At 50.5% G+C, this 18,029-nt stretch overlaps 1 protein-coding gene across 12 annotated transcripts in view; it reads right to left on the bottom strand.

Moving 5' to 3' along the window:
• Ank1 (ankyrin 1) overlaps positions 1-18,029 on the bottom strand; it is a 189,442-nt gene that overhangs the window by 102,046 nt on the left and 69,367 nt on the right. The window lies entirely within an intron of this gene.

Genomic DNA, 18,029 nt, shown 5'->3' with positions numbered 1-18,029 from the left:
TTTCCAAACGTTAAGGACGGTTTCTCTCCAGCCTGCTACTGTGGGGGAAAAAAAAAAAAAAAACACCCACGCTGGGGAAATTGCGACGCTACACTGGCACCCACCCTGCTGACATGGACTCTTTCTGAAGGTGCTAAACGGACTGGACGACTTGCAGTGAGTCCTGCCGTTCTTGAGGAATAGTGGAGGGTGGAGGATGCTCTCGGACAGTTCTATGGGTAACACTCACCTGGGGGCAGGCTGGGGCTCTTCCCTCCCTTGGAAATGCAAGCCTGCCCCAAAGGGACAAGCCTGTGGAGCAGGCAGAGCCAAACAGCGACCCACTTAGCCCCCTCCTATGACGGAACAAGTCCTCTTCAAGATGCAGAAGACGAATGGCCCACCGCCAGCCACCGCGATGGCGGCCTGCGGCTCCAGAGGGGGCTCGTGCCCTGACGTCTGCCACCAGGAAAGGAGCCCCAAGGACCAGGATTTGGACGACTGCCACAGCACTGGCCCAGGATGACTCCCTTTGGTGACAATGAAATGTGGATAAAAGAGCAGGAAGGGGAAGGCTCTGAAAAGAATCGCTGAGATGTATGAGCCAGACACTGTTCAAAGCACTTCAGATGGCATGACATGTTTAATCCTCGGCCTCCCCCAGGTGCCTACTATCATTACCCCCCCCCACACACACACACTCTCTACAAAAGCAGCAGCAGAGACATAGACACCCCAAGTAACCTGCTCCCACATCACCCAAGGTTGACACAGGGGTCTGGGCTTAGTTCTCTCAGAGGGGCTGGAGGTATGATGAGACGAGGTGAGAAAAGAGAATTTCAGGATTTTATAGGAGGAACTGCTAGAGTATCATTTGGGGGGATTCTCTTTATTCATACGAGACCCCAGGCACTAGTCAAAGACCCACGCAATGCAGGCTCTTTAAGTCACCGTCCACAGGAAAGTAGGCTCCCCAGGATTTGGTGACAGGTCACTGACCGACTGGAGGTTGTCCTTTTCAAGAGCAGTGAGAAAACAGTCTTGCAACAGTGAACTTGACCTGACCCCTGTCTACTCCCACCGAGCTCCCTGGAGTTATAGCACCAATGGCAATCCTGATGTTTTAGCCACGCTGCCCCCATCAGGAGAAAAAAAAGGTCTCCAAGGCAAGTGCTAAGCCTGTCCTGCTGGTCCTGTGTCCTCAGAAAGGATACATTAGCTACTCGTCTCATGGCTGGTACAAAAGGCCCGGCAACAGCAACTGAAGAAAGGAAGGATTGGTTCTAGTTTATAGCTGGAGGGATACATTCCATCACGGCAGGGCAGGCACAGAACCCAGAGGAGAAGGAGGCATCGGGTCCCATTGCAGGAAGCAGAGAGCGGTGAATGCTTCTCTGCATTTACTTCAGAGCCCCAGCCCATGATGAACCAGTTCTACCTACAGTGGGTGGGTCTCCCCACTTCAGTGAACCTAACCTAGATAACCCACACAGGTATTCCCAGAGGCTAATCTAGTCTAGATAATCCCTTGCAAGCATCACCATAGAGTATCTTGTAGGTGATTCTATATTCCACCAAGCTGACAGTCTAGATGAACCATCACATGTGATGACCAAAGAGACCGAGGTAGGTCTCTTGCCTTCCAGCCCCATGGTAGGGGGCTGATCTACCAGACGTACACTGACTTCTGAGATTCCCTCTCTCTGCCCAGTCCCAAAGCATTGCAAAGCACAACTCAGGTTAAACTACCACCCTGGACCCTACAGCTCAGACCCCCATATCTCCGCCCTATTTTCTCTTCACTGGCAAGGCACTGAGAGCAGGCGCCATACGTAACATCTTGTATGGATCTCATCATTCTGAATAATTGAATGGAGACCATTACCTTTCTATTTCATTTTTCTTGTGGATTCTGGCTGGCTCCTCTTTAAACTATCTTTTAATGCAATATTTATGTCTCCCTTTTTATAATTATTTAAATAAAAAGGCAAGGACTCGGCTACACTGAACATCACTCCACTCTGCTCCCCTGCAGAAAACCCCTCCCACAGTGGGGGACCCCCCCCAGGTCCATCTGAACACCTCTAACATACATAGTGACAAAGTAAGTCTGGATGTTCCTCTCCCTCTTTAAACACTATCTTTACCCAGTGTCAGGAATGGGTTACCGCTTTTGGAGTTGTTGGCCACAGAGGTCGCATAGATCCCCAAACTTTCGGGGCTCCTGCGAATGCCCTTGGTTACCCCCCACCGGGCCCCCAGAACTTGATGGCATGACCCTATTGCTGAAGACACTGCATAATGAGTCACAGGACATGGAGAAATCAGGCTGGTACTGACCAGGAAGCTTCATCCCTATTGGCTAGCTTTGATAGTGCTGGGCGGGACAAGAAGAGAAAGGCGGGGCCAAGAAACTGTGGCTGGACAGGTCATAGGCTCTAAGGGAAAACCCCACTGCTATAATCCTGCTTTATAGTCTCACTGGAGAAGCTTCTTTTTCAGCGGATGAACGCTTAAGGCAGAGAGACCCACGACTAGTTAAGATGCAGAGGACAAGAGACGGCAGAATGCCGGGCCCTAAACGGGAGATCTGTATCACAGCCTTTCCCGCCCTGCAAGGCCCCGGGGGTCACTGCAAAAGAGGGCCAGGGAGGTTGTGGATGGTTCTAAGGGCACAGTGCTCTCTGGGTACAACCGAGCAGTTGCACAGGTAAACCCATGGCAGTTGTGGCAACGTTCACAGGACCCGTGTGTGCTGAAACCAGAGAAAACCAAAGGACGAGGAGTCAGCAGAGCGAGGCAAGTCTATGTGTGTAAGCACGCTTTTCCAGTGTCCCAAAGATGTGGACATCGGGGCCGTGGATGACTAGGAAGCTCAGAAACTGAGGAGCAAAGAGAAGAAGCCAGGACATCTGGCTGGGACCAGACTGGAAGGCACTCTCAGGAAAATCTGTTCTGTTGGCAGCCTGGGATGCTGTATTGTGGGCACTTTGTCCAGGCCACTTCCGGTGTGCTTCCCACAGGCAAGTGCAACCAGCCCTCAGGATTCGCCTGGAGAGTGGCCTGAGCACAGCCACGCAGGTAACAGACCAAGTTCACCTCCGCTGGATTTTTAACCAACAGCCTCCAATTATTTCCTTTTCTACTCCAACTGAATTCATAAATAGGACAGCGTGTCTCCAAGGCCTGTAGGAGTTTGCTATGTTAACCCGAGTGACTCAGGATTACAGCATCTACTCTCTCTCCTCCCCCTCATTGGATGAGACATCTCCCTTGCTGGAGGGAGGGTGGGTCCTAGTCAATCCCTGGTGGGTGTCACCGGGGGTGATGAGGTAATGGTTTTCCTGAGTCTGAGGCTCCTCAGGGGAGCTCTCTTCCTCCTCCAGGAGTCGATTGGTTCATGTTCTTGGAGGGGTGCGTATGGTATCTTTGTGTAGAAAGCTTGCAGTGTGGCCAAGCAATTTAAGGTAACGGGTCAAAAGTAGGTTGGAGAGTGTAAGGCTCAGGTGCCTAGGAGCTGGAAATAAGGGGCTAGGGGTGGTGGGATAGGAATGGACGCTCAGGGCTGGGAAGGCTATGGGTGGGCGTAGGGAGGCTAGGGAAGGAGATGGGGGAGTGAAGATTGGCAGCTGGGTCTGGGGAGGGTAAATACGGAGAGGAGGACACTGCTGGACTCACTGCTCTTTCTGTAGGCAAGGGTGTGTGGAGTTTACTAAAGGAATTACCAATGGGAGCACAGGCCAATGTCTATGTGTGCAAAATCTCGCCGTCATCTTTACCAGCGTCTCCCTCTGGAAGGCCTCAGTGAGAAGGTACTCTATTGGACAAGAAGGCAAGCTACTCTGAGGTTGGGACATCTACCAACACACAGACATACACTCCTCAGCTCCCTTAACCTCCCTTCTCCTCAAGTTTGCCCAGAGTCCTGGCAAATGCCACGAGTCTTGACTAGTGGTCTCTTGTGTCATGATTCCAAGAGACCCCTCTTGAATACCATGTGAACCCACTCACTCCCCTGGCCCAGCAGAACTGTGCAACAGGCAACCTGGCCCCACATTCCAGAGTGTCAGGGTGCCGTGGAAGAGACCTATCTAGGCCCTCAAAGGCTCAGGGTACCCAAGCTCAAAGCACTCTCCTCCCTCAACAGATGCTCAAGTTGGGCCACAAGTCACCGGGCCATCTACTCTTCAATTTCTACCTCCACAAAATGAGATCTCCTTTCCTAGTGGGATCATCATGTGGAAATGACTCAGCTGTGTGTCCAGCAAGCCTGTTCCCTGAATATCTGTGAGCCCTAGCCCAGCCCTAGGTAATTTTATAATTCTGGGAGAGACAGGGTAGAACCATCTCAGGTGATCTTGGGGAGCCAGTATCTACATATTTAGCTGGAAAAATCTATTACAGTGAATTACTTATTTTTTAAATTCATCTTAAACTCCAACCACCTACACAAATCTGAATAGACAAAGTACAAATCTGGATCCCAAATTAAAGAATTCTACGCTCCTCAGCTTATGAAATTTTGTGTTTCGTTGACTTGATGGTTAGACCCCAGCTGATCAGAAAAAGTTGCAGGTCTGAACTTATACCTAAGCAGTACAGGCATTTCCAAAATTGTCACACTGGAGAGGCATCCTTACCCATCTCAAGTCCATTTCACCTGACTGAAAGATTGCCCCATATCCACAGAGAGCTATTAAACCAACCAAGTGTGAACTACCGAAGCCGTGCTGGCCCAGGAGGAGAGAAATGAGACATTTGCCTAAGCCGGTTCTCCACAGAGGGAAGTTTGGTAAGTGCACACAGCAAGCTTTATTCATCAGCCCCCCAGACAGGGCTCTAGAGTTGTCTAGCTGATAATGAACAGCTGGAGGGAAGCTATGAAGGTCAATGGGGACCCACCCTTCCTCCCCTGTATTTGGAGCCTGAGAGCAGATACCTTCCCTGTAATAATCTCATTGTTGGAAAGCACTCTCTCCCCCAGAGCTGGAATCTACCCTTCTCTGGTCATGCACTAGGCACACCAGAGCTGAGTCTGTTCCTACTTGAGACAGCCTGGGGGACGTCAGCCATGTGAGTCTTTTCTTCTCCCCATGGCCCTTCACACTCCCCCCGCCCCCCCTCAGCCTTCTTCCAGACCCTTGCCTTGCTATCTGCCTGCTTGCATCCTGCTCCCGAGGCCACACCCTTCTGCGATGGAATCTGAACACCATTCTGTGTTCCCAAGAACAGCAGCGATGTCACCCACTCTAACCCAGGAGGCTGCTGGGAGAGGAAATGGAGAAATGCACAAATCGGCTGAGCATTCTAAGACTCAGCTGTGGGGCTTTTAATGTTTCTTGATAGTGGAACTCCTGCAAGCTACTCCTCTGCCTCCTTTCTCACCCCAATTCTACTCACACCCCCAGCCTCCCTGGCCCCTAAGAGCCAACAGAATAAAAACAAAAATCCTCCACAATTGCTACTTCATTTAGAAACTTTCTGATTAAAGCAAAGCATCCTTTAGGAGTATAATGGATTAATCTCATAACAAATCCCGTGATCCTTTGTGCTTTATTTCTTTCTTCTGTGAGATTCATGGCACAATTCCATACTACCACCACGGCGTTTTTTTTACGTGATAGATGTCTGTCACTGAAATTACTCACTAGTAGGAAAAGACAGGAGATAATAAATCATTTCCAGGTACTTTCAGCATGTTTGAATGATTGGAATCTATTCCATAGAAACATTTTGTGTGTGTGGTGTGTGGTGTGTGGTGTGGTGTGGTGTGTGTGTGTGTGTGTGTGTGTGTGTGTGTGTGTGTGTGTCTACGTTGTTTTGTATGCACCACTCACGGGCATCTGGGAGCTAGCCACTGACAGGGGCCCCATGATGACCCGTCTGTGGATTGAGTAAACATGCCATAATGCAGCTGCTGTGTAGGTTCATATGCTTGTGGAGGAGTTTGGGATTTGATTTTTGGCAATAGAGATAACTTCTTTGCTCAGTGGACTCAATAAAGACTTTTAGAAGGAATTGGAAAGTAGGTGATGTGAAATCCCAAAGGCAGCCACTTGAATCCTCTGTGGGGGTCACGGCTCACACCCATGGAGTTAGGGCTCAGGGTTTCAATTCCTGGGAGTCCCAGTGGGATGGTGCTATATGGAGGACTGCCCTTGCCAACCTCTGCTTCTCCTCAGGGTCCCTGCTTTCCTGGCAGTATGCCCATGAAAATCAAGTAGGATACAGGGGAAGGATCCAAGCTTGGAGACCCCATTACCACAGCCATGCAGCCGTTAGTAAACGAGCCAAGAGTTCTGGGCCTCCAAGTCCTTATCTGTCAAATGCAATGATTTGTGAGGTCACACCTGTGTGGGCCTAGGTCACAGTCTGGCCAAGGACTCAGGGAGCGTTTTCCCTTCTCACTTTGCCTTCCCAAACTCAGTGTCCTGACAATTCTTAATCTCTGTTCTCCACTGGACTCCTTACCTCCCAACTCAATCGCCCACCTTTGGGCTTCCATCGGCCGCCCTCCACACTGGTCCAGGCCATCACCTGCCCACAGCCAGAATCCTGTTCTAATATTTTCTCTCATTAAAAAAAAATTATTAGAATTCATTCATTCATTCATTCATTCATTGCATGTTTATGTGTGGGCAGTGGATATGTGTGCATGTGTGGAGGTCAGAGAACAACTCACGTAAGTCAACCCTCTCCTTCCTCCCTGTAGGTTCTAGGGATAAAACTCATGACATCAGGCACCATTATCTGGTCAGCCATCTTGCAGGCCCCTCTTTCCTCTCATTTTTTTTTTTTTGGCACAATGCCATTATATATCCTAGGCTGGCCACTGCCTTAGCTCTCCTCGAGGCTCTCAACGTTTTAGGAGCCTCCACTGCAGCCTGTTTTAAAGCTGTATCTCCTTGGGCCTTCTCAATCCCAAGATGCTCAGCCGTTGCTTATCAGTTAGAAAAGGCAAGCTATTAAGGACAATGAGTGAGGACAGGAGCCAAGGAATCAGGGGTGCTACCGAGGCCTGGATGAGTGACAGGTAAGGGAAGAGGGAAATCTCGACAAATCCCTGTCAGGACAAATCCCTGCCCCAGAGTCCTGAAAGGACTGCCTGGACAGGAAGCTTACTGAAATGGGGTGTTTTGAAGACAAACCTAGATCAGTTGTCAGTAATGGCTGTAATCCCAGTGCTGTTAAACAAACAAACAAACAAACAAACACACACAATTAGCTCCAACAAGCTAAGCCAAGATACAAGCCACAATGTAAGGCTGGCCCAGGTGTTGCTTGCTGTGGCTACATCCTGTATATTCAAAAGCTGGTGGCCAAGTTCATGGTGCCCACACAGCAAATGAAAGAAGCAGAGGGCAGGGCTCAGCTCAGTTCGATTAACCCTTGAGTCCCTGTTAAATGTCACTTTGTACCTGATACCTCTAGAGCAATCTGCTAACACAACTCAGTGCTTACTTAACACCAGGTGCTTCTGTGGGAGTCAGCGGCATGTGCCCAGGGCTATGTTTCATATGGAGAAACAAGAACATTGAAAAGGAAGGGATTTTTCAAAACTGAAATAAACAAACTTGATGGATAGCAAACATCCAATCTCTCTCCTTGATCCATCACCCATCAGGAGACGCTTTCACAAAACTGGTGAAGGACCGGGGGCTCTGACAGAAGGCTCTTTTTATGGGAGATTCCAGGCAGAGAATTAAGATGGCATGAAGCAAGCTTCCCTCGATGCTTTGTTCAGTGAAAAACAACAACAACAAAACCCCAAAACTTCATACATTTTCAGATTCTCTACACACATGCATACAGAGCGGTCATTCCGTTTTAAAATTTTATTTTGTGTAAGAGATCTCAAACAAAGAGGTACCAGCTGCTGGATAAGGGTGCAGGCAGAAGGGACCAGAGGAGGAGCATCTCTACCGGAAAAAGAAACAAGGTCGTAGGGAGTAAGTAACGTCCTGAGTAAAATGTGTGCTGTTTGTCATGGGCACAGCCATGTCAAGGACCAATGAATGCTTCAGCACCACAGCAGTGGCCAAGCCTTCCCTGGGTGAGGCGCAGAGGGATGGCAAAGGCTTCCTTGGGTCCTAGTGTAAATATTGACAGTGTGAGCAGAAAATGTCTGCCATAGCTGCACCCCAATGTGTACAGCCTGATGACGGCTTCCCTATAAAGATTCCTCCTACTGGGATTAGCTAAGCCTGCTTCCTGGTTCATCTGTGTATAGCAACCCTGCCTCCATGTCAATCAGTATACACTCGTAACCCTGCCTCCTGGTTCATCTGTGTATAGCAACCCTGCCTCCTTGTCAATCAGATACACTCATCCTGCCTCCTGGTTCATCTGTATGCAACAACCTGTCTTCCTGTTCAACTGTGTACAGTAAATGCACTGTGCTTCCCAGGGGCTACAGCTTCTCCATCTGGGAGCTCGGACCACCCACCCAATCCCAGCTTTTCTGTGTGTCCATGTTTGTCTTTTCTTCATTCTTGAATCACCCCTTGTCAGGGCTCTGGGAACCAGCCCATGCAAAGACGTGGTCCAGGTTGAAGGGGCAGCTGGCCTAGAGGCTAGCCGTCTGGTTTGTGGGTGATGCTGTTGAAAGCTTGAGGAAGCTGGATTGGCAACTCCACACTGACAACCCTGCATGGCAATGTGTTCACATTTAACAACAAAGAGACCAATGGCCACTGTCCCTCTCGATCAGAAGAGTGGCACGTACTGACTCTGATGTGTGGAACCCCAGACCCCATCTGACCATGTAATAAGTGAGGATAAGGAATCTGGAATACATGATGCCACATTGCTTTCTGGGAAGAGAGCTAGCATATACTAACAGATATGGAATTTGACAGTACCTAACCTCAGACATCCTTGTCAGACAGGCACCTCACAAGCATCAGTTCCAGCATGGCTTAACTCACTGAGGCAGAAAGATGCAGGGTAACAGTGATGGCCCAGAAAAGGTTACATAACACACCCATTGAGGTGTCCTCTCTCCCTCATCTGCCCAGCAGTGGGGACTTTTTCCACAGTGCTCTTGCCCATGAGTATGACCATAGCCTCAGAATCCTTGTCGACACAGCATCCCAGGTAGCCTCTGTGCAATGGACCAGCACTGACACCAGGCAACAAGACTCATCTTCTATCCCTGTTACATTGAATCAGCACTCTGTACCAAACACGATGCTCTTGGCTACAGGAATGAATGATTGATCAGCCTTATCAGTCTCGATGACAGATTCTTCAAGATCGTCACCCCCCACCCCTGTTTCTCTAACTGCCACTTGCCAGAACATCGCTTCTAACCAACTTGCCATCCAGATGTTGGAACGGGACAGAATTCATTGATCAGAGACCACAGATGAGCAGGAGCACAAAAGAACACCAGCGCCTGGGGCATCCTATTTTTCACTGTTGACATACTAATGTGAACACCAGACACAAGTGAGTTATACTAGCATTAAGCCATACCCAGACCTAAAATCCCCTACTATGCCTCAAAATCAAGCTTATGGGACTCGAGCCCAGACCTAAAGCCCCTGTACAAGCAGCCAACATTCACCTTATCTTGTCACCCTCCCTGTCTTAGTAAGACTCTGGTTCCTTCTTTGTCACCCAGACACATGGCCATCACTAATATTAAATGAGTTAGACATTTAACCACACTGCATTGGGGCTACTCACTTGTATGATCATCTGCTTTTGGACTTCAACAGTTCTCCCCTGGACGCCGGCTCCATTGTCCTAGCTGGTGTTACTCTTCTGGTCCTTCATCCCCTGCCAAACTGACCTTCCTGAAGCACAGAACAGATCCTGACACTGTCCTGTTTGCTGGCTCGCTGGATGCCTGTGGTGTAGCCTCTGACCATCTCTTCATCCCCCCCCCCTTGCCACTTTCTGCTACCTACCTGTCCCCCAGCACCTCACAGCCAGCCCCATGAGACGCCTCTCCACGTCCCACAGAGTCCATGCCTCCTGCATGCTACAAAACCCAAGTGATTCGCCAAGCCTATTCCAAGCACCGCCCCCTCCCCCCCAGAAGATTTGCTGGTGACCTCCCCACAGAATCAACTCTTCTCATCTGGACTCCTACTACACTAGATCTCATCCACTAATGCAAAGTTTACCACTTGTTGGGGGCTCAGGGACTGTGTTACTCACTGTTGCTTCCAACTCAATAAAATTTCTATCCCCTTGAATTAAAGGCATGTTCAAAGTAGGAAGGACTTTTCATTTCTTCCAAAGTTCTTAGGATGATTCAAATTGTTGAAACAAAGGATTCTAGGCTCCAAATATAAAACAATATATCCGACATTTCCTGGAATGCACAGCACTGGTCTAATACACACGTGCCCTTCCTAACTATCCTTGGGCAATCCATGTAGCCCGCAGTTAACAGGTGAGGACCAAGGGGGTGGGAGTGGGCATTCTAGCCTAAGAGTAATATTTAGAGGCCATATCTTGTTGGAGGAGGGAATGGGGAGGGGAAGGCTGGAGAGGCAGGAAGAGGAAAGGAGTGAAGGAATGTGTGGTTGGTGTGTAAAATGAATAAAAAAAAATCCTTAATAAAAAATAAATAAAATAAAATAAAGAAAGTAGCAGATCAAGGATTCAAACCTAGGAATTTTGTTTACAGAGCCCACGAGTGGTACCATCTGTTGACTAGGGGTTCTGCACCTCATAGCCAAGAGACGCACGTATGAAACATCAGCTTTTGGCATGTTCAGGGTGTAAGTGAAGAAGACACACCCCCAGAACACTGTTCTGGAAAGTGGGAAGACCGGCTGAGTTGTACCCTGCCATGGGTGGGGTAAGGCTGGCGGTTAGCTACTCAGCCCCAGTTCTTCCTATGGAAAGTGGGAGTAGCCGCACGGCCTTGCAGAGCAATCTCCAGGTCCCATTAAGAGTCAGGAACAGACGGGAATGGAGGTACATGTCTAGGATTCAACATCGTCAGAGACTGAGACAGGAGGATTGCTGGGAGTTTGAGGCCAACCTAAGCTACATAGTTCAAAAAAACGATGCAAGACTCTGAAAGTATAGTGCTTGCTGTATGTAAAACTACAGCCAAGCATGTCGGCTCACACCTGCAACATCTGTACTTGGGAAGCTGAGGCAGGAAGATCATTGCAAATCCAAGGCCTGCCTGGATAAACTAGTGAGTTCCAGGCCAGCCTGATCTAGAGTGGAAATTTGTCTTGGGTCGGGGGAAACAACACAACAAATAAACAAACTCCAAGCCCCCAAATCAACTGACCAAATAAAAACTAAAATGAAAAAAAAAAATCTAAACAAAAAAGGAAGTAAAAAGCAAAAGCAAAAAGCAACTATATTATTCATACCCAGCATTTGAAAGGCCGGAGTTGGTCAAGAGAGCTCACGCCAATAAGCCCTGTTCACTCCTGGGCTGACCCCGTGGTCACCAAGACACATGTACAAGAAGATGTTCATGTCCTGCAAGTCCTCACTGAGCTCAGCCTCTACTTCCAACGCAACATCCCTCACCAATTCTCACGTTCTACAGTGTGACAGACCTGACTGCTGGGATCGGAGATATCAAGATGGAAGACTATTCAGAAAGGACTGTAAAGCCCGGGGCCGTTGTCCTAAGCTGGGGAGGAAATCTGTCTGTCCCCTTTCCCTGTCCCTATACCTTCTGGCTGCCCCTCTGACATCTGCACTGAATGCTTCCACTCTTTGCTTTTATAGTATCTCATAAAAAATTCCGCCGGGCGATGGTGGCACACGCCTTTAATCCCCGCACTCGGGAGGCAGAGGCAGGTGGATCTCTGGGAGTTCGAGGCCAGCCTGGGCTACAGAGTGAATTCCAGGATAGGCTCCAAAGCTACACAGAGAAACCCTCTCGGAAAAAAAAAAAATTCCACCGAGAAGTAGTTCCTTGCAGGGTGCAACTCCATATTCTATTAGAAGAGCTGACATGTATGTGATTAATCGAAGACTTTTAGAAACAGCCTAAGGAAAAGTCTCCGTGGCTGGACCCTGGACTCCATAGCAGATATGGCAAAGGTATCCCAGGGACCTGGGATTCTTTTGGCACCTTCAAATCACACCATGGAGACTAACACTGGATGCTACACAGACATCCCATGGACAGTTCCTGCCACTCTGAAGAAAAAGAGTGCCAGGGCCCACTCAGAACCAGCACAGAGCAGCAGGTATAGCAGCTACCCGGTCTTTGGAGCAGCTGGAAACGGCCCATTGTTTATGAATCAGCAGTGGCTGAGCAGCCGCAGAACACAGGAGCAGAGCTTTAAGGGGAACGAGCTTCCTGAGGGACACAGACCATAGATGGCCCCTCTTCCAAAACATTGCTTCGCATCCTACTTTCAGGAGAGGACAGGGCAGTTTTCTGGCCACTGTCACCTCAGGGAAGGGCTTGAGAGGTTTTCTACTTCCTTCTGCAGCCACAAGAAACCAGGAACCCATTCCAGAAGGACAGTGAGCCTCAGGGAGAGGAGAATGGGCGTGGAGGCCATTTGCTTGTTCAATTTTTCACGCATCTCCCCATGAACAAATCTGTCTTCGGGAACCATGCTGCCTCCACCCCTGGATCCCTCCCACTGCACACCCACGTGCGTAGTAGCTTTGTCGGGTCCATTAGCAGCGGAATCACTTCCTTCCTGTGTGGATACAGGGAATTCAGCCCCCACAACCAGCTGGGAGAGATGGTGTTGGTCAGGGGTACTCAGGAGGCTGGGATCAAAGCAATTCTCTCTCTAACAAGATCTTTAATCCATCGTTACTGCCTGTCCAAGAATGAGAACCTGAGCTTGCCAGAAGCAGGTTGTTTGGTTACAGTCCAGGCCGGGGGTGCCTGCATTCCAAGCTGGCTTGGACACTGGGCCCTTAAGCTGTGACCACCTAGTTCCACTCAGGTCTGCTTGGAGATTTATCTTCCAAATTAACAGCCAGATGGATCCTGCCAGTCAGTGCTCACAACCTGAGTGAGCAATGGAGAAACGAGAGCCTCACAACACTCATTCACTGCTTTTAAATTAACTCACTTGAAAAAAAATACTTTTCAGCCCCAAGTTGAGGACCTCCTTGGATGCTGGGGAAAGTGAGAGGAAATGACTCAAAGATGAGTCAGGTCTAGAATGCTGCCCTCCCCCAGCTCGGCTTGAAGGAGCAATTGACATAGATGTAAATAAGTCTAAAAGTGTGGGAAAGAGAAGGACTCTCTGGGGGAGTTCCTGCAAGGTGAAATTGAAAACTCCGAGTGCAGTGCAGAGCGCATCAGGAGTCGGTCCACAGAGTGCAGAGTTAGCAGCACAGGCAGATTCACCCACCAAGCTGGTAAATGATAACCATTCGTTAGGTGCTTTGCAAGTGGTTTATTGTCTGGTCACTTGTTAGTGTCACTAAGATTTATGAATGCTGACTACATGCCAGGGACTGAGAGCCAAGGATACGACGGGGATAATAGCGCCACAAATCCTACCCCATGGAGTGCATGAACTCCCTGTGAAAATGACCAGCGCCAGATCCCCGTGAAAATGCTGGGGGTGGGCCTGAGGAAGGAGGCTAGATGGCAGGACCAGGTGTCCAGTTTGAGAGAAGCCAGACTCTAGCCTCAGAACAAGGTGAAGCCACTGAGGACTGAATACGACAAGACGAGGTGAGGTCTAGCTCTCCCAACAGCCACTGCGGTTGTATGTAAGAGTGGGGAAGTGGGAAGGGCCAGTTGGGGAAGTTCAAGTAGTGTGCGCTGAGCAAGCAGGAGGCCCTGGGCTTGATTCCCGGCACAGAAAGAAAGAAAAGAAAAGAAGAAGCAGAGAAGACGGGTGGGAAAGCAGCAGGGCCATTTGGAGGGATACCACTGCCGAGGCTGAAAACAAAGCAAGACCGCCATCATCAAAGAGGCCTTCTCCTCCCGCAGCAGATGGGAACAAAGCCAGAGACCCCACAGCTAGGGAGTGAGAGAGAGACCTTGGAACACTCAGCCCTAAATGGTGTGTCTCCATCCAATCGCTATCTTCGGGGCTCAGGGAACCCCGCGGAAGAGGAGGTAGAAGGGGTGTAAGGGCCAGAGGGGATGGAGGACACCAAGAAACGGCCCTCTACATCAACCCGAGCAACGCTCATGTGAACTCACAGAGACGGAGGAAGCACAGGGGTGGCATGGGTCTGCGCCAGGTCCTCCGCACATGTACTATGGCTTCCACTTCAGTGTTTTTACGGGATTCCTGAGTGTGTGAACGGGGGGGGGGGGGGGGGGGGGGGGGGCTCTGATTCTTACGCCTTCTCTTGGGCTCTTCTCCTTCTGTTTGTTTTGTCCAATTCCAATGTGTTCATTTTTGTTTCATCATATTATATTATATTATATTAATTATAATCCCCTGGAAGCCCATTTGCTTCCTAATGAGAGACAGAAAGAGAGTAGAGCCAGATGGGGGGCAGGTGGGGAGGAACTGGGAGGAGTAGAGGGAGGGGAAGCCATAGTCAGGATATATTACCTGAGACAAAAATCTATTTTCAATAAAAGGAAAAAAATAAAATAAAAACATACAGAGCTCCCTCTGTGCCGCTTGGCTTCCCAACTCTGATGCCATGAGCGAGCGAGCGAGCGAGCATTCTGGACCACTGGCATGCCAGAAACCCCGTCGACTCTCCCTCCCAGCAGCTGGGATTACAAATGACCATACTGCAAACACACTGCGTTTCCACAGTAGCTTCTGGCTCCCTTTCCATTGTGCCAATGGTAATGTTTTGCGTAGTGAGCACCCACAGCCTCCCTCGTTTTCTCTTTTCACTGGAGAAGGAAACGCCACCCCACAACACCCTGTCAGTGACTGGCCCCGCACGTTCCGGGAGGGAAAGGCTGAGAACTGCTGGAGAAGTGAGGGACAAGGAAGGTTTGATTCCTGGAGTCTGCCTTCGAAGGCACCAGGCAGGGGCCGGCAGAGGCTGGAGAAACGTTATTAGTTTCAGACCCTAACTGTTCAAAGTCTCTTGACTTACTCACGGTAAAAGGTGAATGCTCCTGATGACACACAAAGCCTTGTATCTTCTGCACGTTTGCCTCAGTCCAGCCTTCCAGCTACTCCTCAGACCCCACCCTCTCCAGCTCTTAGCTACTCCTCAGACCTCACCCTCTCCAGCTCTTCAGCTACTCCTCAGATCCCACCCTCTCCAGCTCTCAGCTACTCCTCAGACCCCACACTCTCCAGCTCTTCAGCTACTCCTCAGATCCCACCCTCTCCAGGTCTTCAGCTACTCCTCAGACCTCACCTTCTCCAGCTCTTCAGCTACTCCTCAGACCTCACCTTCTCCAGCTCTTCAGCTACTCCTCAGACCCCAACCTCTCCAGCTCTCAGCTACTCCTCAGATCCCACCCTCTCCAGCTCTCAGCTACTCCTCAGACCTCATACTCTCCAGCTCTTCAGCTACTCCTCAGACCCCACCCTCTCCAGCTCTCAGCTACTCCTCAGATCCCACCCTCTCTAGGTCTTCAGCTACTCCTCAGATCCCACCCTCTCCATTTCTCAGCTACTCCTCAGATCCCACCCTCTCCAGCTCTCAGCTACTTCTCAGACCCCACCCTCTCCAGCTCTCAGCTACTCCTCAGATCCCACCCTCTCCAGCTCTCAGCTACTCCTCAGACCCCACCCTCTCCAGCTCTTCAGCTACTCCTCAGATCCCACCCTCTCCATTTCTCAGCTACTCCTCAGACCCCACCCTCTCCAGCTCTCAGCTACTTCTCAGACCCCACCCTCTCCAGCTCTCAGCTACTCCTCAGATCCCACCCTCTCCAGCTCTCAGCTACTCCTCAGACCCCACCCTCTCCAGCTCTTCAGCTACTCCTCAGATCCCACCCTCTCCAGCTCTTCAGCTACTCCTCAGACCCCACCCTCTCCAGCTCTCAGCTACTCCTCAGATCCCACCCTCTCCAGCTCTCAGCTACTCCTCAGATCCCACCCTCTCCAGATCTTCAGCTACACCTCAGACCCCACCCTCTCCAGCTCTCAGCTACTCCTCAGACCCCACCCTCTCCAGCTCTCAGCTACTCCTCAGACCCCACCCTCTCCAGCTCTCAGCTACTCCTCAGACCTTACCCTCTCCAGCTCTTTAGCTACTCCTCAGACCTCACACTCTCCAGCTCTCAGCTACTCCTCAGATCCCATCCTCTCCAGCTCTTCAGCTACTCCTCAGATACCACCCTCTCCAGCTCTCAGTTACTCCTCAGACCCCACCCTCTCCAGCTCTCAGCTACTCTTCAGACCCCACGCTCTCCAGCTCTCAGCTACTCCTCAGATCCCACCCTCTCCAGCTCTTCAGCTACTCCTCAGACCTTACCCTCTCCAGCTCTTCAGCTACTCCTCAGACCTCACACTCTCCAGCTCTCAGCTACTCCTCAGATCCTACCCTCTCCAGCTCTTCAGCTACTCCTCAGATCCCATCCTCTCCAGCTCTTCAGCTACTCCTCAGATACCACCCTCTCCAGCTCTCAGTTACTCCTCAGACCCCACCCTCTCCAGCTCTCAGCTACTCTTCAGACCCCACGCTCTCCAGCTCTCAGCTACTCCTCAGATCCCACCCTCTCCAGCTCTTCAGCTACTCCTCAGACCTTACCCTCTCCAGCTCTTCAGCTACTCCTCAGACCTCACCCTCTCCAGCTCTCAGCTACTCCTCAGATCCTACCCTCTCCAGCTCTTCAGCTACTCCTCAGACCTCACCCTCTCCAGCTCTCAGCTACTCCTCAGACCCCACCCTCTCCAGCTCTTCAGCTACTCCTCAGATCTCACCCTCTCCAGCTCTTCAGCTACTTCTCAGACCCCACCCTCTCCAGTTCTCAGCTACTCCTCAGACCCCACCCTCTCCAGGTCTTCAGCTACTCCTCAGATCCCACCCAGCCTCTCCTCCGACCTCATCCTCTCCAGTTCTCCATCCCAGCCTCCTGGTTATCCCTCAGGGCCTGCCTGCCTTGGACCTTGGCCGGTGCTACTTCCTGCATCTCTCCCTCCTGAAGTAGTATGCTGGGCTCTCTCCCTTGGCCCAGCGGCACCTCACTGAGTCTCCCAAGCGCCCTCAGACTTGCAGAACCGCCACATCTCTATTCCCCTTGCTGGCTCCCCCTGCCCAGTTCTCATCATTTCTTTCTCTTTTTGCAGTGCTGTGGAGGGAATCCAGGTCTCTTCCATCCTAGGCAAGCACACTACACCCCCACCCCAGCCCAGCCTTTTAATAGGTGTGAAATTTTCTCATTCACACTGCATTAAGCGTCTCCCCTCAGCTGGGGCATCAACTCTTCCAGGGAGGGATCTCCTCCTCTCTCCTCTCGGCTTTGTTCCTGTCACCCAGAACCTCGCATGTCACTTCATAAACATTGTTGATGGCTGTTGAACGTCCCTTGAAGACAAGGGCTTTTTGTGCCTTTTAGCAAGTACTCTCTTAGCTTTATCTCTCTCTCTCTTTTTGTGGTAATGACAAAAACCCTGCCTTTCTAAGTATGTTTCATTTAGATTGATCTAAAAAAAAAATTCAGCTAGTTTTGTAGAGAAACGGACAGGTCGTTTCTGGAGAGGGAGCCAACTTGTATTACCTATCTCTCAGAGCTAGTCTCTCTTTCTCTCTCCTTCTCCCCCTTCCTCTCCCCTCCCCCCTCTCCCCCTCTTCTTCACCCTCTCCCCTCCCTTCCCCTCCCCCTCCTCCTCCTTTCTCTCCCTCTCCCCTCTCCCAATAGACCTCTTTCCCTGGAGCAAGCAGCAGAAATTCAAAGTCTACCATTTTAAGAACCCAGACGGTATGTCCGCGAGGCGCCTGACTTCTGAGAAAACAAGCAAGCCCCCTTTGAAAAGAGAGCAGAGTGACCACCCCCGGGTGCCTTTATTCTGTACTCCCTGCCCCTGGCAAGTTGCTCCGGGGGTCAGGAAAGCCACTAGGATCTCAGCAGGTTTACTCTGTGATGTCTCCACAAACTGCAAACCGTGATGCCTAACCCCCAAAGCAGAACGCAGATCAGAGATGCCAGAAGGAGCTCAGTCCCGCAGCAAGTCTGCGTCTGGGCTGTGAAAAGCAAGGAG

This window comes from Peromyscus leucopus, chromosome 17 (assembly GCF_004664715.2).
Source record: "Peromyscus leucopus breed LL Stock chromosome 17, UCI_PerLeu_2.1, whole genome shotgun sequence".
Lineage (NCBI taxonomy): Eukaryota > Metazoa > Chordata > Mammalia > Rodentia > Cricetidae > Peromyscus > Peromyscus leucopus.
Note: the sequence above shows the minus strand (reverse complement) of the source record. Positions and strands in the feature narration are given on the sequence as shown.